Consider the following 26,000-nt stretch of genomic DNA (forward strand, 5'->3'; position numbering starts at 1 on the left):
AACTTCTGCACTGGCTTAACAACGTCTCTTTGTGGGGTTCTTGCTACTCTCTGGGCTTGGTTGTTTTCTCACAGACATTTCATTACCCAACTAGGTAACGTCATCAGTGCTACAAGGGAGCAGGGGTTGTTGGAGGAGGAGGGTAGGGCTAGAGGAGGATTGTGGGATTCTTGATGCTCTGAGTGCTTGGTGGTTTTCCTGCAGACTTTTCATGACCCAACTATGTAACACCATCAATTCTAGAAGGGGTTATTTATTTGTTTGTTTGTTTGTTTGTTTGTTTGTTTGTTTGTTTGTTTGTTTGTTTGTTTGTTTTGCCAAGCACGTATTGGTGGTATACAAAGATATAATAATATTTATATACATGATATACTAGTAAGAGGGAAACGTTATGACGGGGGACAGAAGGCACGCTGGTGCACTTACACATGGGTTGCTCACTGTTTATGTACAGTTTGCTCTATTATCAGCATTGGTGAGAGAATTCCTGTTGGGTTCTTCATTAGGCTGTTGTCTTATCTGACAACAATCCAATCCAGGAACCATCAGGACCTGACAATTAAATATCTGCAGGAAAACAAACACAGTTAAGAGAACACCAAGGACTCCTCAGTCCTTCCTCCTCCTCCTCCTCCTCCTCTTCTCTGCCATCCATGCTCAGGCAATCTCACACTACTCACAAGAACCTACAAAACTTTTGCCAGACCCATCCTAGACTACTGCTCATCTGTCTGGAACCCATACCACATCTCAGACATCAACACCCTTGAAAATGTCCAAAGATATTTATTTCACTAGAAGAGCCCTTCACTCCTCCACTCGAAACAGAATATCCTACGAAAATAGACTCACAATCCTGGGCCTAGAAAGCCTAGAACTACGGCGCCTAAAACACGATTTGAGTATTGCCCACAAGATCATATGCTGCAACGTCCTACTGGTCAATGACTACTTCAGCTTCAACCGCAACAACACAAGAGCACGCAACAGATTCAAACTTAATACGAACCGCTCCAAACTTGACTGTAAAAAAATATGATTTCAACAATCGAGTTGTCGAAGTGTGGAACTCATTGCCGGACTCAATTGTGTCAACCCCTAACCCCCAACACTTCTCCCTTAGACTCTCCACGATTGACCTCTCCAGGTTCCTAAGAGGCCAGTAAGGGGCGCACATAAGTGCACTGGTGTGCCTTTCGTCCCCTGTCCAATTGTCTTTCCTTTCTCTCACTTATCATATACATTCTCTTTCATATATCCTCTCCTCTAAGATCACTTTTACCCTTGTATATATTACTACATGTCTATTTTTCTTCTTATATATTTGTGTATTGGACAAATGAATAAATAAATAAAAAAAATAAACACTCCTTTCTAACACTGATGAGGTTACCTAGATGGGTCACGAAACGTCTGCAAGCTCACAAGGACCACCTAGTTCCCCAGTTCAAGCCTGAGCTACAAAGATTCTCTTCTATTGCAATATCTTTTTCTAGCAAAGGGGGGTCCTCTCTTCCCCCCCCCCAGGACCAACCCTGATCTTCCCTTCACCTCTTGCAAAAACAGGATGCAACCTAAATGGGATTTTAGCCCAGGACACCACTTTAATCCCTGTTTTTAAGGCTTAAGTTGGAAAATTGCGAACTGCCCCTCTGCTTGTTTTGGCTGTTTTTTTAAAAGATAAAGAAGTTTAAACACTTATTTATCTTTAAAACAAGCCATAAAGAGATGCAACTGGAGGCTGGATAGGAGGTCATTAAGCGACTGCAATTTCAGGACTGATTAAAAAAAAAGAAAATCCACTTAACAGGTACCGATAAAAGGCCATAAAATCAGAAGAAGCAGAGAAAAACAGGGCCTATCTAAAGGTTGTTTAAAACACAGCACGGAAGGAAGGGTGGTTCAGAGGACTTGTGTGTGTGTGTGTGTGTATGTTTGTGTATGGAAAAGCTAACGTGTGTGACAATCTATGCAAGGCACGATCCCACCATCAAACCACCTTCAGGGTTATTAAAAGAGCTAACAAGTACGTACATACACACACGTACACACATGGATACACAAACACAAACACATTTATTATCATTAGAAAAAAAGAAGTGTATTTATTTACAAATATACACTGCTCAAAAAAAATAAAGGGAACACTTAAACAATACTTTTATTTATTTATTTTATTTCATCAAAAAAGCACAACAAAGAATGTTCTTTCTGCGCCAGCTCAGGAAGCTCAAACTACCCAAGGAGCTGCTGATACAGTTCTACAGAGGAATCATTGAGTCTATCATCTGCACCTCTAGAACCGTCTGGTTTGGTTCTGCAATCCAACAAGACCGACACAGACTTCAGAGGAGAATCAGAATTGCAGAAAAAACAATTGCTGCCAACCTGCCTTCCATTGAGGACCTGTATACTGCACGAGTCAAAAGAGGGCGGGGAAAATATTTACTGACCACTCACATCCTGGACACAAATTGTTTCATCTCCTACCCTCAAAACGTCGCTGCAGAGCACTGCACACCAAGACAACTAGACACAAGAACAGGTTTTTTCCGAACGCCATCACTCTACTAAACAAATAATTCCCTCAACACTGTCAGACTTTCTACTAAATCTGCACTTCTATTCTACCAGTTTTTCTCATCATTCCTTTCACCCATTTCCTCCCATGTTGACTGTATGACTGTAACTTGTTGCGTATATCCTAAGATTTTTATTAATATTGTTTCTTCATTGCTTATTTGACCCCTATGACAATCATTAAGTGTCGTACCACATGATTCTTGACAAATGTATATTTTATTTTATGTACGCTGAGAGCATATGCACCAAGACAAATTCCTTGTGTGTCCAATCACATTTGGCCAATAAAAATCTATCTATCTATCTATCTATCTATCTATCTATCTATTTTATTTGTTTATTAGATTTGTATGCCGCCCCTCTCCATAGACTTGGGGCGGCTCACAGCAATAGTAAAAACAATATACAATAACAAATCTAATATTTAAAAATATCTAAAAACCCCTTATTTAAAAAGCAAGACATACACACAAACATACCATGCATAAACTATATAGGCCTGGGGAAAATGTCTCAATTCCTCCATGCCTGATGGCAGAGGTGGGTTTTAAAGAGTTTACGAAAGGCAAGGAGGGTGGGGGCAGTTCTAATCTCTGGGGGGAGCTGGTTCCAGAGGGTTGGGGCCACCAAAGAGAAGGCTCTTCCCCTGGGTCCCGCCAGACGACATTGTTTAGTTGACAGGACCCGGATAAGGCCAACTTTGTGGGACCTAACCGGTCGCTGGGATTCGTGCGGCAGAAGGCGGTCCCGGAGATACAATATAACTCCAAGTAAATCAAACTTCTGTTAAATCAAACTGTCCACTTAGGAAGCAACCGTGTTTGACAGTCAATTTCACCTGCTGTTTGTGCATATTCAACTTTGTACAGAACAAAGTATTCAATGAGAATATTTCCTTCATTCAGATCTAGGGTGTGTTCTTTGAGTGTTCCCTTTATTTTTTTGAGCAGTGTATATTACATTCAAAAATATGTAAAGTGTAAAAAAACAAAAAACATTAAAAACAAGAGAGATGACCTCTCTGTCTCTTTATTAAGTTGTTTCTGCTTATATGTTTCTAATTTGTTTTTCGCAAATTTTCATGTCATTAGTACAGATACCTTTTCATTATCGTGACCATTCCGTTATAGTATTGCTATTAATCATTAACATTAAATTATATTAGTGTCAAAAAATAAAATATTAATAGCAAGTAAATTCAGTTTTAATCAAATTAAAGATACTTCACCTTTCATTGATAAGCATTCATTTAATTCCTTCTTTCCTATCTGCGTTCTATCATGTCTAAAACGTCTTTAGAAACATAGATTGACGGCAGAAAAAGACCTCCTAGTCCATCTAGTCTGTCCTTATACTATTTCCTGTATTTTATCTTAGGATGGATGGATGTTTATCCCAGGCATGTTTAAATTCAGTTACTGTGGATTTACCAATCACGTCTGCTGGAAGTTTGTTCCAACTATCTACTACTCTCTCAGTAAAATAATATTTTCTCACATTGCTTTTGATCTTTCCCCCAACTAACTTCAGATTGTGCCCCCTTACCCTTTGTCCACTTCCCTGTATCTGTCTGTCTGTCTGTCTGTCTGTCTGTCTGTCTGTCTGTCTGTCTGTCTGTCTGTCTGTCTATCTATCTATCTATCTATCTATCTATCTATCTATCTATCTATCTATCTATCATCTTTTTAAATTGAATTAGAAACATAGCAACATAGAAGACTGACGGCAGAAAAAGACCTCATGGTCCATCTAGTCTGCCCTTATACTGTTTCCTGTATTTTATCTTACAATGGTTATATGTTTATCCCAGGCATGTTTAAAAAATTCAGTTACTGTGGATTTACCTACCACGTCTGCTGGAAGTTTGTTCCAAGGATCTACTACTCTTTCAGTAAAATAATATTTCCTCATGTTGCTTTTGATCTTTCCCCCAACTAACTTCAGATTGTGTCCCCTTGTTCTTGTGTTCACTTTCCTATTAAAAACACTTCCCTCCTGGACCTTATTTAACCCTTTAACATATTTAAATGTTTCGATCATGTCCCCCCTTTTCCTTCTGTCCTCCAGACTATACAGATTGAGTCCATGAAGTCTTTCCTGATACGTTTTATGCTTAAGACCTTCCACCATTCTTGTAGCCCGTCTTTGGACCCGTTCAATTTTGTCAATATCTTTTTGTAGGTGAGGTCTCCAGAACTGGACACAGTACTCCAAATGTGGTCTCACTTCCTCATTTCCTTATTTATTCTTTTTTAGTGCCTTAACTCAGCATTTTGACTCCTGGCAATGGCTTGGCCAGGCCTCCGCTGTTTTCTTGGCAAGGTTTTGGGGGGAAGTGGTTTCGCAGTTTAGCCTTCCATCCCAAGGGTGGAGAAATAAAGGCGTACTTGTTGACTTCTTTCAGTGCAATTATTATTTGCCTCATTTCTTCTTGCAAGGGCTTTGAGGCTTCGGTTAAAGCCTGAATGTAAACTGGGGGGGGGGGGACACCCATTCACAAGTAACATTTGCAAGCCAAAGGATATTAATAAATGCCCTGGCTGAAAAGGGTCCGAGGAAAGTCTTCTTCGACTAAACATGTTTTTATTAAAAAGCACAAATGTGGCTTTCGGGCTTTTGAGCTACTGTGAACGAACGCAGTTCTCCCTCCTTCATTCTGCAAAATTGCTATAAACCCAACATCCTTAGCAGCGCCCACCCCATCGTAGAACAGACCCACTTGGCAAACCCAGATATTGGACCTGGGTATTTCTTCCAACAGGACAATTGATAAATATGCTTTAAATCTTGGCTTGGCTATTTTAAGACCTGTGGATTCAACTCCCAGAATCCACAGATTTTAAAAGTTGTTTAGATTGAACCTTCCTGCCTTAAACAATCCCCTTTTATGGCTGATGACATATTTTAACTCCTTTTTTGTTCCTTTCCTTTCCTCCTTTTCCTTTCCATTTCTTCTTTTCTTTTTTCTTTCCTCCTCCTTTCCTTTGCTTTCCCTTTTTTCCTTTTCTTTCCTTTCCTTCCCCTTCCCTTTTACTTTTCTTTTCCATTTTTCCTCCTTTCCTTTCCCTTCCTTTTCCCCTTCCCCTTTCCTTTCCTCCTCCTTTCCTTCTTTCCTTTCCTCCTTTCCCTTCCTTTCCTTTCCCTTCCTTTTTTCCTTCCCCTTTCTTTTTCCTTTCCATTTTTCCTCCTTACCTTTCCCTTCCCCATTCTTTTCCCCTTTCCTTCCCATTTTTCTTCCTGTGCATTTTCCCCTTTCCTTTCGTTTCCTTTCGTTTCCTCTCCTCTCCTCTCCCCTCCCCTCCTTTCCCTTCCCCTTCCCTCACTTTCCTTCTTTTCTTTTTTTGGCTTTCCACGTTGCACAACTCCACCCACCCGATCTGCACAAATCTGCCCGCCAGCAACGCAGCCGCTTCCTTTCCGCAGGGGAAGAATTTTTTTCACCTCCTTTTTAAAACCGACAAATCTCGGAGTCACCCGGGAAAAAGTTGAAGCGGCATTTACAGACGACCCCGGTCGACCCGCTTATTTAACACGTGGGAAGCGAACACGGGTCGGGAGGCAATAAAAGGTGGGTGAAGTTTTCCAAGTTCCAACCCGCTGAGAGTTTGGATCCCCTCCGCACTGCATTTAAATTAACCCGGGTTAATTTATAGATTGATAGATAGATAGATAGATTGATTGATTGATTGATTGATTGATTGATTGATTGATTTGGGGGTTGGGGTGGGGGGGAGAATACAGCGACTCGAGTGCAACTGATTTTTTTAGGGTTGTTAGTTTTAGAATATACTGTATATTTAATTAATTGGACCCGAAATGCTATGTATTGTTTTATTATATGTTGTGAGCCGCCCCAAGTCCTCGGAGAGGGGCGGCATAAAAGTCCAATAAATGGATGGGTGGGTGGGTGGGTAAGTAGGTAGGTAGGTAGGTAGATGATAGATAGATAGATGGATGGATGGATGGATGGATGGATGATAGACAGACAGACAGACAGACAGACAGACAGACAGACAGACAGACAGACAGACAGACAGACAGACAGACAGACAGACAGACAGACAGACAGACAGACAGACTAACCAGCTACATTCATAACCTGGCGGGGAATCAGAAGTAGACAAACCGGGTTAAAAACCTTTGGTTTGGTTCAAGCTTGGACGGGACCCGCCTGGAGGGGCTTTTATGTTGGGGAGAGGTACCCCACTTTTAGGACAGCATTCACGGGGGTCTTTTGGGGGGGACACACGTACCCCCGAGCCTCCATTCCCAGCCAGCCGAGCAGAGGGCGGTTGAAATACACACCCCCCCCCAAGTTCCCCAGCTGGGTTAAGGTTAAAGCCCTCGCAGGTGAAGCGCCAGGTAGACTGCTCCTGCCTCTGGAGGCTCTACATGGGAGGGCCGATCTCTGGCAGCAGCTGAGGGGCGGGCAGATGAGGCTTGCAAAGCAAACACACACCCCCCACGTTCCCCGGCTGAGCAAGGTTAAACCCTTGCAGGCGAAGCGCCAGGTAGACTGCTCCTGCCTCTGGAGGCTCTACATGGGAGGGCCGATCTCTGGCAGCAGCTGAGTGGCGGGCAGATGAGGCTTGCAAAGCAAACACCCCCCCCCCCCCACGTTCCCCGGCTGAGCAAGGTTAAACCCTTGCAGGCGAAGCGCCAGGTAGACTGCTCCTGCCTCTGGAGGCTCCTCATCGTGGGGGGGGGGGGAAGAGTGGGGAGGGTCAATCAATCTCTGGCACCAGCTGAGTTGCGGGCAGAGGAGGCTTGCAAAGGAGCCCCCCCCCCCAGTTCCCCGGCTGGGTTAAGGGTGAAGCCCTCGCAGGTGAAACGCCAGGTAGACAGGTGAACCGCTCCTCCCTCTGGAGGCTCCTCATTTGGGGGGGTCAAGAGAGGGGAGGGTCAACCTCTGGCAGTAGCTGAGTTGCGAGCGGAGGGTGCTTGCAAAGCAGCCCGCCCTCCCAAGTTCCCCGGCTGAGCAAGGTTAAAGCCTCTCCTGTCTACGGGGACCAGGTAGACCGCTCCTGCCTCTGGAGGCTCCTCACCTGTGTGTGTGTGTGTGAGAGAGAGAGAGAGAGAGAGAGAGGGCAGGACCGGTCTCCGGCAGCAACGGAGTGGCCACTGCTCCCCCCCCCGCTTGCAAACTACAACTCCCAGAGTCCTTTTCCTGCCTCCCCTCCCTCCCTCCTCCCTGTGCCCCCCCCCCTCCCGTCCGCGCCTTTCGCACCTGAAGGAGCCGCCCCGCCAGAAGCGCCTCTCTCGGCCCGACGGCGCCCCCGGGCCGAGCCGGGGAGGGTCTTTGCCGCAGCCCCGCCTGCAGCCGCCGCCTCCGCCGCCTCCGCCTAGCCCCACTCCGGCGGGGCGCGTAAACAAGCGGGAGCCCCACGCGCGCACCTGCGGCCACGGCCAGCCCGGAGCCCCCGGCCAGGTGAGCGAGAGGCGGTGGCGGGGCTGCCCGGGGGCCGGAGCGGGGCGGGGGGGACCCTGCGGGGAGGGGGGGCAGGCTCCGGGACGGGACGCGGGGGGGGGGGGGCGGGGGGGAAAGTTGCGCCGCTTCTCCAAGTCAAACGGGAGGCAGTTTTGTCTGGAGGGGAGGGGGGAAGGGGGAATCACACCCACCGATACACAACCACAGACTCAGAGAGAAAGGCAGAGACACACAAACACAGTGACAGCTAGATACACACAAGACACTCATACAAAAAGAGAGAAAGATACACAGACACCCATTCAGAGACAGAAACACACACACATACACAGAAAGACACATAGATACACACAAAAAGAGAGAAAGACACACAAAGACACAGACACTCAGAGAGAGAAAGGCACACACACAAAGAGTAGCAGATACACAAATACACAGAGAGATAGAAGAGAGAGAGAGAGAGATACACCAATACACACAGGCATGGATATGGGGTAACATACACAAACACACACATACATACACAGAAAGACACACAGGCACACAGATAAACAGACACACAGGTGCACACGGAGAGAGAAAGATGCGCACAGTTACACAAACACATAGTGGCAGACACACACATGCAAAGAGAGAGAAAGAGACACACAGACTCACAAACACAAAGTGACAGACGAACACACACATGCAAAGAGAAAGAAAGAGACACACAGACTCACAAACACAAAGTGACAGCCAGGCACTGGCACAAAGAGAAAGGCAGAAACAAGCAGACACACATAGAGAGAGAGAGGGAGAGGGAGAGAAATCTAGGGTAATTTGAAATTCACACACACGCGCACACACACACAAACACACACAAACACACCCACAGAGAGAGAGGCCCAGATACCCTCCACCTTTGCTGCTGACCACCTTGCCCACTCCGCTCTACTCTTGGAGCTGCCCGGTTGCTATTCCCAGACCGGAACGCTGTCCTTGGCAGGAGCCCCTCCTGGGGGTCTCCGTAGCCCCTCTGCCCCACCCTTCCCTGGGACCGGGAAAGCCCCCCCCCCTTGAAATTAGGGGAGGAAACTGGGTGCCATCAGTTAAGGCCCCTGTGGCCTCTTTTCAGCCCCCTGCATTTAACAGATTAACAGAGCTGGAAGGGACCCTGCAGGTCATCTAGTCCAGCCCCCTGCCCAAGCAGGACATCCTACATCTGCTTCTACCTAGGATCGAACTCACAAACCTCCAGATTGTGAGGCAAGAGCTCCACCTCTAGGCCACAGCAGCTGCTTTGGAGGGAAGCAACTTTGGGTGGGTGGGTGGGAGTCTCCTTCCACCCCTTTGAAAATAAAAGCCTGCTTGAACCTGAAAAGGGGATTTTCTGGTCTGGGGTAACTCCCTCTCCCCTTGCTTACTGTATTTTCCAGAGTGTCAGACACACCCTTTTCCTCCCTAAAAGAGGCTGATAATTTGGGTCTTGTAGTCTGAACATAGCCTTTTTTCCAGCTCTAGCTGCTAATGATCTTCCCAGCTCTTCCCAGCTTGCAGGTTCTTTCACTGTTACTCTCTGCAAAGAATGTTTTCCAAACCCTGTCTTTGTAGTTTTTTTCATTGCTTTACTTGCTCCAAATGTTTCTTTCCAGGTGCTTACGATCTTCCCAGCTCTTACTGGATTGCAAGCTCTTTCACTGTTACTCTCTGCCAAGAATGTTTTCCAAACCCTCAGTTTTTGCAGGGCTTTTTTTTTCCATTGCTTTACTTGCTCCGAATGTTTCTTTCCAGGTGCAAATGATGTTCCCAGCTCTTACCAGCTTGCAAGCTCTTTCATTGTTACTCTCTCGGAATAAAGTTTTTTTAAAGCCCTAAGGGGGGAGGGATAAAATAATATGCTGGCTAAGATGTTAGCGCTAGCCAGATGAATACCTGGTAAGCAGATTTTTATCCCCATTTTCCTTCCCCAAAACTCAGATGCGTCTTATATTCCGAAAAATACGATGTCAAAAAAGAAGACCTCTGTGGACCTTCAGTTGCCCTCTCCCCACTGGACAGAGGAATGCCCCTCTTCCGAGCAGACATTAAGTGGGACCCCCGCCTATCTGGGGAAGGGGCTGGTGGCAATAGTGGGTTGCTACCGGCATGGTAAAGGATGACGCACTGTTAGATTAGATTAGATTAGATTTATTGGATGTATATGACGCCCCTCTCCGCAAACTCGGGGCGGCTCACAGCAAAGTAAAAACAATACATAATATCAAACCCAATACCCACCAATCCAATTACAATTTTAAGCTAAAAAATTCATAAAAAACAACCCCAGAATTTTAAAAAACAAGCACACAATCAATCTAACACCAAAACAACATGGGCAAGGGGGAGATGTTTCAGTTCCCCCATGCCTGACGGCAGAGGTGGGTTTTAAGGAGTTTGCGAAAGGCAAGGAGGGTGGGGGCAATCCTAATCTCAGGGGGGAGTTGGTTCCAGAGGGTCGGAGCCGCCACAGAGAAGGCTCTTCCCCTGGGTCCCACCAGACAACATTGTTTAGTCGACGGGACCCGGAGAAGGCCAACTCTGTGGGACCGAACCGGTCGCTGGGATTCATGCGATCGCTGCACCATACGCGCAGCTTCGGTTATCTTTCATACGTGTGCGTCCCAGCATTTTTTTACTTCTGCGTAGGAAGTAAAATCCCACGAGGAGAGGTAGGTGCATCCGAGAGTTCAGCAATTTTTTTGCTTCTGCACATGGTTGTCTTATCCCGGTGTTTGGAGGCCGTGAGGGCCTGGTTGGGCTTCGGTTGAACCCCGGCAAGATTGAGAAGCTTTGGAGTACAATCAGAACTTTGCAATCTTTGGGGCTGGCTGGAGTTGTAGTTCCCCAGAGAGACCCACTGAATAATCCTGAGGTCCTTCTAGATCAGGGGTGTCAAATTCATGGCCGGTTGGCCGGATCCGCGGTGCCTCTGCTGGCCAAAATGAGCTGTGGGGAGAATGCACGTGGCCCATTTTCGGCCTCCACAGCCACCTGCAGCATTCTGCCAGCCCAAAATGAGCCACACAGAGGCCTGGTAAGACCCCCCACCCAGCCCATTTTCAGTCATGACCTATCTATGTCGCCAGGCATGGGGGGAATAACTATCTTCTCCCCCCAGTACCCCCTTTTTCTGACTGTAATATATGAGAATGGTATGATTGTGTAGTAATTATCGTTTTATAATATTTAGGGGTTTTAAATTGCTTTAAACTTATACAGTATTGGATTTGTACTTTGTATATTGTATTGCTGTTGATGTGAGCCGCACCGAGTCTTTGGAGAGGGGTGGCATAGAAATCTAATAAAACTAAAACTAAACTAAACTCGGCGTGGCCCGTTTTGGCCAGCAATGTGCTGGTAGAGGCATCGGTCTCCATTCCTTCCTGTTCTTCCCCTGCCATCTGAAATAGCATAGGACCTGCCTGTGGTGCCTCTGCTAGCTAAAATGGGCTGGCAGGGGAAATGCATGTGGCCCATTTTCGGTCTCCACAGCTGCCTCCAGAATTCTGCCGGTCCAAAATGGGCCATACAGAGGTCTTATGAGGCCCCCACGCCGCCTGTTTTCAGCCTCCACGATCTTGGCGTGGCCCGTTTTTGGCCAGCAGCATGTTGCATTCCTTCCTCTTGTGCCCCCCACCATCTGAAATAGCATAGGACCGGCCCACAGTGCCTCTGTCGGCCAAAATGGGCCATGCAGAGGCCTTGTAATGCCCCCCACGCAGCCTGTTTTCAGCCTCCACAGCCTCGGCGTGGCCCATTTCCTCATTTGACCCTCCTTGGAAGGACGGAAGGCTGAGTCAACCTTGAGCCAGTGGTGAGATTCGAACCGCTGAACTACAGCTAGCAGTTAGCATGCAGTGCTGCATACTAACTACTGCGTCACCCTGGTTCTTATATAGGTCTTGAGTGGTGGGGTGGTCAGTTGGTCCTGTGACTGGTTATGAAATCCAACTCCTACAGGAGTGGCCAGTTCTGTGATTGATTGGACATTTGGATGGTCCGGTTCCTTATACGTTCATACAGGTTCTAAGTTGACGCGTTGACGGATGCTTTTGTCGATTTGTTGGACTTCCATGAATTTTATTAATTTAATGCAATTTAATGTATTTGACTTCTATGCTGCCCAATCCCATAGGACTCTGGGCAGCTTACAACAATAGAAACACAGAAACATAGAAGATTGACGGCAGAAAAAGACCTCCTGGTCCATCTAGTCTGCCCTTATACTATTTCCTGTACAGTATTTTATCTTAGGGGGGATCCCGCTATATAAAGCACTGGTGAGACCCCATTTGGAATACTGTGTTCAGTTCTGGAGACCTCACCTACAAAAAGATATTGACAAAATTGAACGGGTCCAAAGACGGGCTACAAGAATGGTGGAAGGTCTTAAGCATAAAACGTATCAGGAAAGACTTCATGAACTCAATCTGTACAGTCTGGAGGACAGAAGGAAAAGGGGGGACATGATCGAAACATTTAAATATGTTAAAGGGTTAAATAAGGTGCAGGAGGGAAGTGTTTTTAATAGGAAAGTGAACACAAGAACAAGGGGACACAATCTGAAGTTAGTTGGGGGAAAGATCAAAAGCAACATGAGGAAATACTATTTTACTGAAAGAGTAGTAGATCCTTGAAACAAACTTCCAGCAGACGTGGTAGATAAATCCACAGTAACTGAATTTAAACATGCCTGGGATAAACATATATCCATCCTAAGATAAAATACAGAAAATAGTATAAGGGCAGACTAGATGCCGTCTGCTGTCAGACTTCTATGTTTCTATCTATGTTTATACCAGGCATGTTTAAATTCAGTTCCTGTAGATTTACCAACCACGTCTGCTGGGAGTTTGTTCCAAGCATCTACTACTTTTTCAGTCAAATAATATTTTCTCCCGTTGCTTCTGATTCTCCCCTGAAGTCTGTGTCGGTTTTGTAGGGTTGCAGAACCAAATAAAATAAATTGATTTTGCATATTACGTTGGTGCTGACCTCTTTCTGCATTTCACTTTCAAACTTTGCTAGTTCTTTATCTGAGCTTAGATGGCTTGCCCGACGCACTATTATTATTCCTGAGCTAGAAATATTCTCTTCTATTTCGACCCTAGGTCAGAACAAATTTTATATAAAGTGGTGAACCAGCAGGTGGGCAAAACAGCTACTGCCAGATCTGAAAAGTTGAATGCAGTTCTTGTTGTGCTCGTGGTTTGCAGTATTTTCATACCAAAAATAAAACAAAAAAAGGAAATGAAACTGATATTGCACAACACTGGTTTTCTTCCTGCGAGCCTTAGCTGCTCCCTCCAATTCCTGCAATCCTGCCCCCAATATTTGATTCCCGTCTTCGGCCGTGAGCTTGGAAGATTTCAAGGAAAAAAGGAATTGAATTTCCCCCGGGGGTGTCTCTTCCACCCGCCCCACTTTGTTTTTTTCCAGGATGGAAAGAGAACAGTGGATTTTAATATCCCATCCAAAAAAAAATTTAAAAATTGCTGGAGGGTTGAATGCAGTAATGGGCTGCTGGTTATGTCGCCCTGAGTCAGGGAGGCTTACAAGTTTAATAAATAACAGTAATAATAATAATAATAATAATAATAATAATAATAATAACAACAACAACAACAACAACAACAACAGCAACAACACCACTCCTTTCTGAGTGTTCCACTTGTAAGCCACTCCACGAAACATACTAAAACACTCATCAGCCAAGGGGCTAGGATAATGGCCCCAAGCATGGCAGCATTAATAGGTCTTTAAACTTTTACGGAAGGCAAGGAGGGTGGGGGCAGTGCGAATCTCCATGGGAGCTGATTCCAGAGGGCCGGGGCCTCCACAGAGAAGGCTCTTCCTCTGGGCCCCGCCAGCCAGAGCTGATGGGACCCTGAAAAGACCAACTCTGTGGGACCTGACCGGGCACTAGGATTTGTGTGGCAGAATGTGGTCTTGGAGGTAATCTGGCAATTTTCAGCATTTTTTTGCTTTCCAGAAAAAAGAAGAATCTCAACCTGCTTTTTGTTGTTGTTTATTATTATTATTATTATTATTATTATTATTATTATTATTATTATTATTATTATTTGTATGCCGCCCCTCTCCGTAGACTTTGCAGTGCTTTGCTCTTTTCTATGTAAACATTGGGATTGGGTGGCATAGACGTTGCATCAAATAAATAAACAAACAAACTGTGCTGGACTGTTGAAGGAGCCGGTTCCTCATTCTCTCAAAATCCTTCCAAAGAGCATCTGTAGGGTCCTTGGTGCTTTCTGAGGCTGGGCTGTTTTCTTGCCAACCTTTCGTGACCCATCTAGGCTACATCATCAGTTGCTGGAAAGGAATGGAGTTACAGTATTTTCATATGCTAGTGCCTTGCCTAGTGGGTGTTGGAGGGAGTGGCTCCTGGATTGAGTCCTTGTTTGCTGTGAGATTGCTTTGAGCTGGCCATTCCTCAATAGGGCGGTTGTTTACTGCTTGAGATTGTTGATATAGTATTAATTTAGTGTTAATCTCTGCTTACTTGATAAATTTTATGCTTAAGACCTTCCACCATTCTTTGTAGCCTGTCTTTGGACCCTATTTATCTATCTATCTATCTATCTATCTATCTATCTATCTATCTATCTATCTATCTATCTATCTATTGCTCTCTCTCTCTCTTTATATCTGTTTATCTATATCTATCTCTATCCCTTTCTCTCTTTATATCTATCTGTCTGTCTGTCTGTCTGTCTGTCTGTCTGTCTATCTAGCTATCTTGTCTGTCTGTCTGTCTATCTAGCTATCTCTGGAGTGATATTAAACCCATAATCAGGCAGTAGCAACGCTAATAGGGCAAGCCACCAATATATAGGCAGAGAGGGAATCCTCCTCCTCCTCCTCCTCCTCCCCCTAGCCTTGATGGCATTACCTAGTTTGGGTCGTGATGAAACATGTGCCAGAAAACAACCATGCTCAAAGAGTGCCAAGGACTTCTCAGTTCAGCCCTGGCTCCAAACGTTCACTTTTATTGGCGTCTGTCTGTCTGCTGCCTAACTGCCCCCCACCTTCTACCTTTCCCTCCCTCCCTCTCCCTCTCTCTCTGGATGGCATGTCGCTCCCTGCAGACTCTCAGCGCAGCGGTCTAATTAGCTGTCCCAAGTGCTCAAGGGCTGTAATGTGTTTTAATAGCCAGGCTCCGTTTGCCCAGGTACCTTTTAATCTGCTTGCTGGCTGTTTCCCCCCAGCTCTCTAATTGTCGAGGGGGCTGAAGGAACAAAATGAGCAGATGCTTCATCTTTGGGGGCTGCAATTACTCTCTCTGGTTCCGGGGGGCTGGGCATAGCCGGGGGTGGGTGGGTGGAGGGAGGGGGAGAGGCCCTCTTCCTTGTAGGATCATTGTAGGATCTCCTTTCTTTCTTTCTTTCTTTCTCTCTCTCTCTCTCTCTCTCTCTCTCTCTCTTTCTTTCTTTCTTTTTTCTTTCCTTCCTTCCTTCTTTCCTTCCTTCTTTCCTTCCTTCCTTCCCTCTTTCCTTCTTTCCTTCCCTCTTTCCTTCTCTCCTTCCTTCTTTTCTTCCTTCATTATCTCCTTCATTCCTCCCTCTCTTTCTTCTCTCCTTCCTTCTTTCCTTCCTTCCTTCTCTCCTACTTTCCTTCCTTCTTTCCTTCCTCCTTTCTTTCTTTCCCTCATTCCTTCCTTCTCTCCTACTTTCCTTCCTTCTTTCTTTCTTTTCTTCCTTCCTTCCTTCTTTCTTTTCTTCCTTCCTTCTTCTCTCCTTCCTTCCTTCCTTCCTTCCTCCCCGCAAGGCCATTTCCACATTCCATTAGAGTCTCCCATCACCTCAAAGCTGAACCCAGGAAACCATACAAGGCAGAGCAAAATGAGCGGATGTGTGGCTGGGAAGACACACCGTGAAGCCACAGTTTGCTTCCCTGCCTGCGCACCACTCCTGGCAAAGATGCTTCACAGCGTGGGTTGTGGTTGTGTCTCCGCAGAACCAGCCTGCAAGATGCAAGAATCACACATGGTGTGTGAACAGACTTGGCTTGGCTAAGCTCTCCAAAGACGACTGCTGGACTTTTTCTGGCCACCGGCCCGTGATTTTTTAAAAACTTCTTCCAGGCCGCAACATGGTTTTCCCCCCTCTTTCTCCTTCCAAAATTACCCTTTCTCATTCATTCGTTCGTTGCCAGGATTCGGACCTTGAGATCCGATGGTTTGCCAATCACGGTAGCCGATGTTGTTTTATTTTTATTTATTTATTTATTTATTTTGTCCAATACACAATGAGGGTTTTAGTGGGTATATATCTATATCCACATAGTCAAATACATGATGAAGGTTATAGAGGAGATACTCATAGTAAAATATATCTAAGAAATAATAGAAAAGAAGGTATAGTAATAGAACATATCAATGAAAGAATAGAAGAGATATAGGAATAGAAGAAAGGGATAGGAGATATAGGAGAGCAATAGGACAGGGGACGGAAGGCACTCTAGTGCACTTGTACTCGCCCCTTACTGACCTCTTAGGAATCTGGAGAGGTCAACCGTAGATAATCTAAGGGTAAAGTGTTGGGGGTTTGGGGATGACACTATGGAGTCCGGTAATGAGTTCCATGCTTTGACAACTCGGTTACTGAAGTCATATTTTTTACAGTCAAGTTTGGAGCAGTTAATATTAAGTTTAAATCCATTTAAGTTTAATCAACCATCAGTGGTTGATTCCCATTCTTCAATTTCACCATTTAGTTTGCAGTACTGTAGTTAATTACAAGATTTGTGTTAGCAAAAACTTCAGAAGAGAAGGATTTAGGGGTAGTGATTTCTGACAGTCTCAAAATGGGTGAGCAGTGTGGTCGGGCGGTAGGAAAGGCAAGTAGGATGCTTGGCTGCATAGCTAGAGGTATAACAAGCAGGAAGAGGGAGATTGTGATCCCCTTATATAGAGCGCTGGTGAGACCACATTTGGAGTACTGTGTTCAGTTCTGGAGACTTCACCTACAAAAAGATATTGACAAAATTGAACGGGTCCAAAGACGGGCTACAAGAATGGTGGAAGGTCTTCAGCATAAAACGTATCAGGAAAGACTTCATGAACTCCATCTGTAGAGTCTGGAGGACAGAAGGAAAAGGGGGGACATGATCGAAACATTTAAATATGTTAAAGGGTTAAATAGGGTTCAGGAGGGAAGTGTTTTTAATAGGAAAGTGAACACAAGAACAAGGGGACACAATCTGAAGTTAGTTGGGGGAAAGATCAAAGGCAACATGAGAAAATATTATTTTACTGAAAGAGTAGTAGATCCTTGGAACAAACTTCCAGCAGACGTGATTGGTAAATCCACAGTAACTGAATTTAAACATGCCTGGGATAAACATAGATCCATCCTAAGATAAAATACAGGAAATAGTATAAGGGCAGATTATGAGGTCTTTTTCTGCCGTCAGTCTTCTATGTTTCTATGTTTCTATGATTTACAAGATGACTAGAGAGTTGGGAGGATATAGACTGAGCCTCCTGATCGTGTAGGGAGTTGGACTAGAAGACCTCCAAGGTCCCTTTCCGCTCTATTCTGATTGATTGTGTATAAACAGGAATCCAACCCCACTACCCCTCGTATTGATGATGTTATTCAGTTGGGTTGATTAAATGTCTGCAAGAAAACAACCATGCTCAGAGAGCACCATAGATGCCCCAACTCTGTTATTCTGTTAATATCCTGGTGAATCAGAAAAAAAACCCATGTTGCAGCAGGATTGATAAGGCGAATTTAATAAGCTCAACTTGCCTGGCACTCTAGTAGCTGAGGGTTCCTGCAGCTGCTAAAGTAGCATTTGACAAGCTGATCAACTCTTAAGATCTGTGGACTTCAACTCCCACAATTCCCAATCCAGGCATGCTTTCTGGGGAATTCTGGGAGTTGAAGTCCACAGATTTATTTATTTATTTATTTTATTTTTATTTATTTATTTTGTCCAATGCACAATACATATTGAAGAGGATAGACATGAGTTATTATATATAAAGAAAGGATATAAAAGTCCAATACACAATGAGGGTTTTAGTGGGTATATATCAATATACACATAGTAAAATACATGATGAAGGTAATAGAGGAGATACTCATAGTAAAATATATCTAAGAAATAACAGAAAAGAAGATATAGGAATAGAATATATCAATGAAAGAATAGAAGAAGAGATATAGGAATAGAGGAAAGGTATATAGGAGATATAGGAGAGCAATAGGACAGGGGACGGAAGGCACTCTAGTGCACTTGTACTCGCCCCTTACTGACCTCTTAGGAATCTGGATAGGTCAACCGTAGATAATCTAAGGGTAAAGTGTTTGGGGTTTGGGGTTGACACTATGGAGTCCGGTAATGAGTTCCACGCTTCGACAACTCGGTTACTGAAGTCATATTTTTTACTGTCAAGTTTGGAGCGGTTAATATTAAGTTTAAATCTGTTGTGTGCTCTTGTGTTGTTGTGGTTGAAGCTGAAGTAGTTGCCGACAGGCAGGACGTTGCAGCATATGATCTTGTGGGCAATACTTAGATCTTGTTTAAGGCGTCTTAGTTCTAAACTTTCTAGGCCCAGGATTGAAAGTCTAGTCTCATAGGGTATTCTATTTCGAGTGGAGGAGTGAAGGGCTCTTCTGGTGAAGTATCTTTGGACATTTTCAAGGGTGTTAATGTCTGAGATGCGATATGGGTTCCAAACAGATGAGCTGTATTCGAGGATGGGTCTGGCAAAGGTTTTGTAAGCTCTGGTAAGTAGTGTGAGATTGCCAGAGCAGAAGCTACGTAGGATTAGGTTTACAACTCTTGAAGCCTTCTTGGCTATATTGTTGCAATGGGCTTTGGCACTTAAATCTTTTGTTATTAGTATACCAAGGTCTTTAACCGAGTGGGGATTATCTGTGATAATTTGATTATTCAGTTCATATTTGGAGTTCAGATTCTTCTTCCCAATGTGTAGGACAGAGCATTTGCTAGTTGAGATTTGGAGTTGCCATGTGTTAGACCACTCAGAAACAGCGTCAAGGTCTTTTTGGAGAGTAGTTGTGTTATCGGTGGTGTTGAAGAGTTTTACATCATCGGCAAAGAGGACACAGTTGCTTGCGATGTAATCGCAAAGGTCATTGATGTAGAGAATGAAGAGCGTTGGTCCCAGTACACTACCTTGGGGAACACCGCTTTTAACTGGGACGGGGGTGGATATGGTGCTTCCTATTTTGACCACTTGTTGTCTGTTTGATAGGAATGCTGTAATCCAGCTGTGGAGGGATCCTGAGATGCCATAGGATTTGAGTTTTAGGAGTAGTTTGTCATGGACCACTGAATCAAAGGCTTTGCAGAAGTCAATATAAATTGCATCTGTAGATTTCCCTTGATCTAGGTGAGTTGTCCATATATTTTTGCAGTGGAGGAGCTGCAGGTTGCAGGATAGTTTTTTTCTGAAACCAAATTGTTTATTAGAGAGCAAATTATTAGTTTCTAAATGGAGAGTAATTGATTTGTTTATAATTGATTCCATGACTTTGCATGGGACGCAGCATAGTGAAATTGGTCTGTAGTTATCTACAAGAGAGGGGTCTCCTTTTTTGAAGATGGGGATGACCATTGCTTTCGACCATAGCTTAGGAAGTGTGCTGGTTCTGAAGGATTTTTCAAAAATTATGCTTAGTGGTTCAGCTATGGCAGAAGAGAGCTTTTTTAGAAAGTATGCACATAGACCATCTGGTCCAACTGATAGAGAAGGTTTAAGGTCACGTAATGCTTTTTCAACTTGGTCTTCAGTGAAGTCTACTTGGGTTAAATCATTGAGGGAGTTTGAGGTGCGATTGATGAAATTGGGGGATGAGCCATTGCTGTTAACAAAGACAGAGCCAAAGAAAGAGTTGAAGAGGTTGGCTTTGGATGAATCATCATGGTATTCTTTGTTGTTGGGTCCTTTGAGAGGTGGGATTGGTCTAGAGTCTTTGAGTTTATTGTTGACAAAGTTGTAGAAAGCTCTATTAGATTTGGTGCGTAGGAGGTTTTCCTCTTGTTTGCTGTAGTAGTTAAGGCATTCTGCTTTTATTTGATTGCAAATGCTTTTATATCGGCTTTTGAAGTTGGAAACTTGTCCTTTTTTGTTTTTCCTCCAGAGAGATTTTTTTCTTGTTTGTAATTTTCTTATTGAGATGGGGAGGTTATTTTTTTTCTTTATGGTACATGTTAGAGGTACATGAAGTCTGATGATAATTTTCATTTCGAGTAGGAATGTGTTGTAGAGGTCATCAGTAGTGTAGCATTCAGAGAATAGAGTTTTCCAGTTTAATGTTGAGAGGTGGGCTTCAATGAGTTCGTAGTTCGCTTTTTTGAAATTGAATTTTGGTGTTGTATTATTTTGGTGGTTCATAGTGTGGCTTAAGTTGAGACTGAAGTTTATCATGCTGTGGTCGCTGTTGGAAAATGGTTCTGTTATTTGTAAGCCATATATTGTACTTTTGCTGTTACAGAAGATGAGATCCAGACAGTTATCAAGTCTGGTATTTTTAGTTACTAGTTGGTCAAGTCCTAGTTGGGTGACGGTATTATATATAGTAGAATGGGTGGGTTCCGTGCTGCATTCATTTAAGGACCAGTTGATGTGTGGTAGGTTGAGGTCTCCGAGGAAGATAATGGGGTATGGGCAGTTGGTTGCCCACGTTAGTAATGTGGATAATTTGTTAGCATGTTCGATGTCGTAGTCCGGGGCTCTGTAGCAGAGTAAGAATCGAATTTAGTGTGTGTGTGGGGGGGTGTTAGTGCTTCAGGAAAGTCTTTTGGTTACCCTGCCTGAGTTTCTGGCTTCCTGCTCAGAGGGCCTCTTTATGACTTTACAGCCTGTTGAGGGAGAGGCAATTAGGAGTTTGTAACTTTAAGAGAGAGGCAAATAGTTGAAACAGGCAAGAACAATGGCTTTTGAATGCCCAGTAACCGCCCTTCTTTCTTCACAGCCAGCACCTAGTAGTTTAAGCTTGCCTTATTAACCCAAATGGTGTTTGATGAGGTGATTTAGAAGATTTTTCAGACTCCCTTTGAATGGAGCGTTTACAGGTCCTTTTGTTGTTAATAGGACTCCTAGCGCTTGTTCAAACTAAGGGTTTCTCTCTTGGTTATTCACTTGGCTTACAAGCTTCAGATGCTCCAAGCCTTGGTTGATAGCTCCGCTGATGGCAGGGTAAGCTTGGTTCTGCAGGGGGTTCGGGCAATGGCAAGAAGTTTGATGGTGCTAGGGTGCTGGAGGTCCTGGGGTGCTGGGCAGATTGAGGCTTTGTGGTGTTCAATGGGCAGTAATGATCAATCACTTACGGTTTGATGTCTTGCCTTTGTCTTGCCTTGTTTCCTCGTGGAACTTTTCTCTTCTCTTCTCTTCTCTTCTCTGTTCTGTTCTGCTCTGCTCTCCCAGAAATGTTGATTGAAAATGTTTTTAAAATATTTATATTCAATAAAATTACTTTTAAAAAGAAAGAAAGAAAAGAAAGAAAAGGAAGGCAAGGAGCTGCCTCTGCCTCTGTACCCATTCCTACACTCAGTAAGAATGCTGGCTGGGGAATTCTGGACATTGAATGTGGACTGGGGAATTCTGGGAGTTGAAGTCCACAGATGCTGGCTGGGGAATTCTGGACATTGAATGTGGACTGGGGAATTCTGGGAGTTGAAGTCCACAGATGCTGGCTGGGGAATTCTGGACATTGAATGTGGACTGGGGAATTCTGGGAGTTGAAGTCCACAAATGCTGGCTGGGGAATTCTGGACATTGAATGTGGACTGGGGAATTCTGGGAGTTGAAGTCCACAAATGCTGGCTGGGGAATTCTGGACATTGAATGTGGACTGGGGAATTCTGGGAGTTGAAGTCCCCCCGTCATAAAGGTGCCGAGGTTGAGACATTTTGCTCTGGGGCCTAAAATTAAACTTTGTGCTGAATTACATGGGAGTGAAGATCTATGGGGCAAGATCTTCACTCCCTGCAATTCAGCAAAAGTTTAATTAAGGGCCCAGGTCTCTTGGCCAAGGTTTTTTTCTCCTTCTGGGGCCTTTGCCAGCCTCGGCACCCCATGCACGCCAGGGAAAGGAGACGCCATCTGCCTCTGCCAAGCGCAGCCTTCACCAGCCTTATTTTTAAACTGTGCATTTTAAATACACGGCAGATGGCACTTCTCTCGTCTTGGAAGATAAGGCAGAGTGGCTTTTAAGAGGTTGGGCGGGCAGAAAAAAAACCTGAATTGACAGCAACTCAGCTTGACTGATGGAAGTCAGACAGGGGCGCACTGCATACAGACAGTCCACAGTGGAGCTCAAACATTTCTCATGCAAAGCGAAACATTGGTTAAGTAAATTTTACAACTCATTTAATGACAGTTCCAGAAACCGTCAGAAATATATACAGTGATACCTCATCTTACGAACTTAATTGGTTCCGGGATGAGGTTTGTAAGGTGAAAAGTTTGTAAGACAAAACAATGTTTCCCATAGGAATCAATGGAAAAGCGATGAATGTGTGCAATCCCAAAACTCACCCCTTTTGCCAGCCGAAGCGCCCGTTTTTGCGCTGCTGGGATTCCCCTGAGGCTCCCCTCCATGGGAAACCCCACCTCCAGACTTCCGTGTTTTTGTGATGCTGCGATTTCGCTGAGGTTCCCCTCACTGGGAAACCCCACCTCCGGACGTCCATTGCCAGCCAAGCACCCCCTTTTGCGCTGCTGGGATTCCCCTGTAGCATCGCAAAAACACGGAAGTCCAGAGGTGGTGTTTCCCATGGAGGGGAGCCTCAGGGGAACCCAGCAGTGCAAAAATGGACGCTTCGCTGACAACAGAAGTCCGGAGTCGGGGCATCCCAGTGGCGGCAGCTTGGGTTTGTAAGGTGAAAATAGTTTGGAAGAACAGGCAAAAAAATCTTAAACTCCGGGTTTGCATCTCAAAAAGTTTGTATGACGAGGGGTTTGTAAGACGAGGTATCACTGTATTTTTATTAAAATAAATTTTATTTGAATACATATATATATACACAATACGCAAACCAAACAAAAACATTTAAAAAGAAAATTGGAGAAATGAGTAGCAAATCTATATAACTGTACTCACATTCTATTACTGTACATTTCCCTCTTTAAATACTTGTTATAAACCCATTTTTAAGGAAAACAATAATCATAATTCATATAAGTAATCTTGTATCTTTAAATAATCTCATAAATATGAGTCGGTGACCAAGCATCTGAATTTTGCTTGCGTGTCAGAGATTCACTTAACAACCATGTTTTGAAAGAGTTGCAGTGATTTACTCAACAACTGTGACAAGAAAAGTCAATAAAATGGGGCAGGACCCAAGAACTGTCTCGCTTAGCATCAGAAATTTTGTGCTCAATTGGGGCCATTAGTCAAGGATTACTTACATGCCCTCTGTTGTAAACGTGTGTGTGTATCCAAAACTTCCGGTTTGAAACATAGAAACATAGAAGTCTGACGGCAGAAAAAGACCTCATGGTCCATCTAGTCTGCCCTTATACTATTTTCTGTATTTTATCTTAGGATGGATATATGTTTATCCCAGGCATGTTTCAGTTCAGTTACTGTGGATTTATCCACCACGTCTGCTGGAAGTTTGTTCCAAGCATCTACTACTCTTTCAGTAAAGTAATATTTTCTCATGTTGCTTTTGATCTTTCCCCCAACTAACTTCAGATTGTGCCCCCTTGTTCTTGTGTTCACTTTCCTATTAAAAACACTTCCCTCCTGGACCTTATTTAACCCTTTGACATATTTAAATGTTTCGATCATGTCCCCCCTTTTCCTTCTGTCCTCCAGACTATACAGATTGAGTTCATTAAGTCTTTCCTGATACGTTTTATGCTCAAGACCTTCCACCATTCTTGTAGCCCGTCTTTGGACCCGTTCAATTTTGTCAATATCTTTTTGTAGGTGAGGTCTCCAGAACTGAACACAGTATTCCAAATGTGGTCTCACCAGCGCTCTATCAAGCAGGATCACAATCTCCCTCTTCCTGCTTGTTATACCTCTAGCTATGCAGCCAAGCATCCTACTTGTTTGCCTGATTTTTTTGCCTTCTGGGCTTCAGGGAAACTTTCCTGATGTGTCCAGAGGGCAAAATGGCCTTTCCAAAGGCCAAAAATCAGTTGGCCACCATGCACACACACTGCAGCTGAAACGTCTCGCGTGCCCTCCGATAGGACCCTGTGTGCCACCTGTGGCACCCGTGCCATAGTTTCGCCATCATGGGACTAGGGCAGCGATGACAAACCTATGGCACGGGTGGCACGGGTGGCACGTGGAGCCATATCTGCTGGCACATGAGCCGTTGCCGTAGCTCAGCTCCAACATGCATGGGTGTGCCAGCCAGCTGATTTTTGGCTCACACAGAGGCTCTGGGAAGGCATTTTTGGCTTCTAGAGAGCCTCCAGAGAGATAGGGGATGGTGTTTTTACCCTCCCCTGGCTCCAGGGAAGCCTTTGGACCTGGACAGGGTGAAACACGAACCTACAGGGCCCACCAGAAGTTGGGAAACAGGCCGTTTCTGACCTCCAGAGAGCCTCCAGAGGGCGGGGAAAACAGTTTTCGGCCTCCACAGGCATTGAATTATGGGTGTGGGCACTCACTCATGTACGATAGTGCAAGAGCATGCTCTTTTGTCACCCAAGGAAAAAAAGGTTCGCCATCACTGGACCAGGCAGTCCATTTAGCAGTTCATTAGCATCCAAAGTGTTTGGGGGGAAAAGCAAGGACCAAGAATGGGTTAAACTGGGTTAAATATTGGTGGCTGCAAAATAGGCTGAGCCACAGCATCGAGCTGACCTTGGCTGGTCTGGAAAAAAGTGACCAGGGTCAAATTTTATTATCCCATTCTAAGTTAAGTTTTCTTTCTTTTAACATTGGACATTGGCTCTTCGGGTTGACTCTTTTTATTTGCACTCTTTTTTTAAAAAAATGTTCTATTTGTAAGTCCCACCCCCAGAGCTATCCAGCAGTTCAAGTAGTTTGAAATTTTGAAGAAACAAATAAATATTTCATTCATTTATTTATTATTTGGATTTTTAAGTTGCCCTTCTCTGTAGACTCGGGGCAAAGTTTGGTTTTTGGGCTGTCAATAAAAAGTGATTTTAAAAAGGGGGCATTTGGATAAAGAGACCACCAGGAGATTTCCAAAGCTGAAGATTGGGGCTAAGAAATCGTAAAACTATTTTGGAAGAAGACAGGTAGCAAACCATCTATTAACAATTTATTTATTTTTATTTTTATTTGTTTTGTCAAGTACGTATTAGTGGTATACAAACAATACCTCCGGAACCGCCTGCTATCGCACGAATCCCAACGGCCGATAAGGTCCCACAGAGTTGGCCTTCTCTGGGTCCCGTCGACTAAACAATGTCATCTGGCGGGCCCCAGGGGAAGAGCCTTCTCTGTGGCGGCCCCGGCCCTCTGGAATCAACTCCCCCCGGAGATTAGAACTGCTCCCACCCTCCTTGTCTTCCGTAAACTACTTAAGACCCACCTATACCGCCAGAGACACCTTTCCCCCAGGCTTATTATAATTTATGTTTGGTATGTACGGTATGTGTTGTTTGGTTTTTAATTATGATAGGGTTTTTAGGTTTTTTTTAATATTAGATTTGTGCCAGTATAATATTGTTTTTATCGTTGTTGTGAGCCGCCCCGAGTCTTCGGAGAGAGGCGGCATACAAATCTAATAAATTATTATTATTATTATTATTATTATTATTAATTATTTTATAATAATATTTATGTACATGATTCTAGTAAAAGAGAAACATTAGGACAGGGGACAGAAGGCACACTGGCGCACTTATGCACGCCCCTTACTGACCTCTTAGGAATCAGGAGAGGTCAACAGTGGATAATCTAAGGGTAAAGTTTTTGGGGTTTGGTGATAATACTACAGAGTCAGGTAGTGAGTTCAATGCATCAACTAGACGCTT

At 44.3% G+C, this 26,000-nt stretch overlaps 1 protein-coding gene across 1 annotated transcript in view; it reads left to right on the top strand.

The window, feature by feature from the left end:
- Positions 1 to 7,867: 7,867 nt before the first annotated feature.
- The window catches only part of LOC139162818 (uncharacterized), a 65,365-nt gene continuing 47,232 nt past the window's right edge, over positions 7,868 to 26,000 (top strand). Inside the window, exon 1 of the mRNA XM_070743638.1 lies at positions 7,868 to 8,011. The gene's annotated coding sequence lies outside the window, so the exon portion shown is untranslated. The remainder of the gene's footprint in view (positions 8,012 to 26,000) is intronic.

This window comes from Erythrolamprus reginae, chromosome 2, assembly GCF_031021105.1.
Source record: "Erythrolamprus reginae isolate rEryReg1 chromosome 2, rEryReg1.hap1, whole genome shotgun sequence".
In the NCBI taxonomy this organism is placed as follows: Eukaryota; Metazoa; Chordata; class Lepidosauria; order Squamata; family Dipsadidae; genus Erythrolamprus; species Erythrolamprus reginae.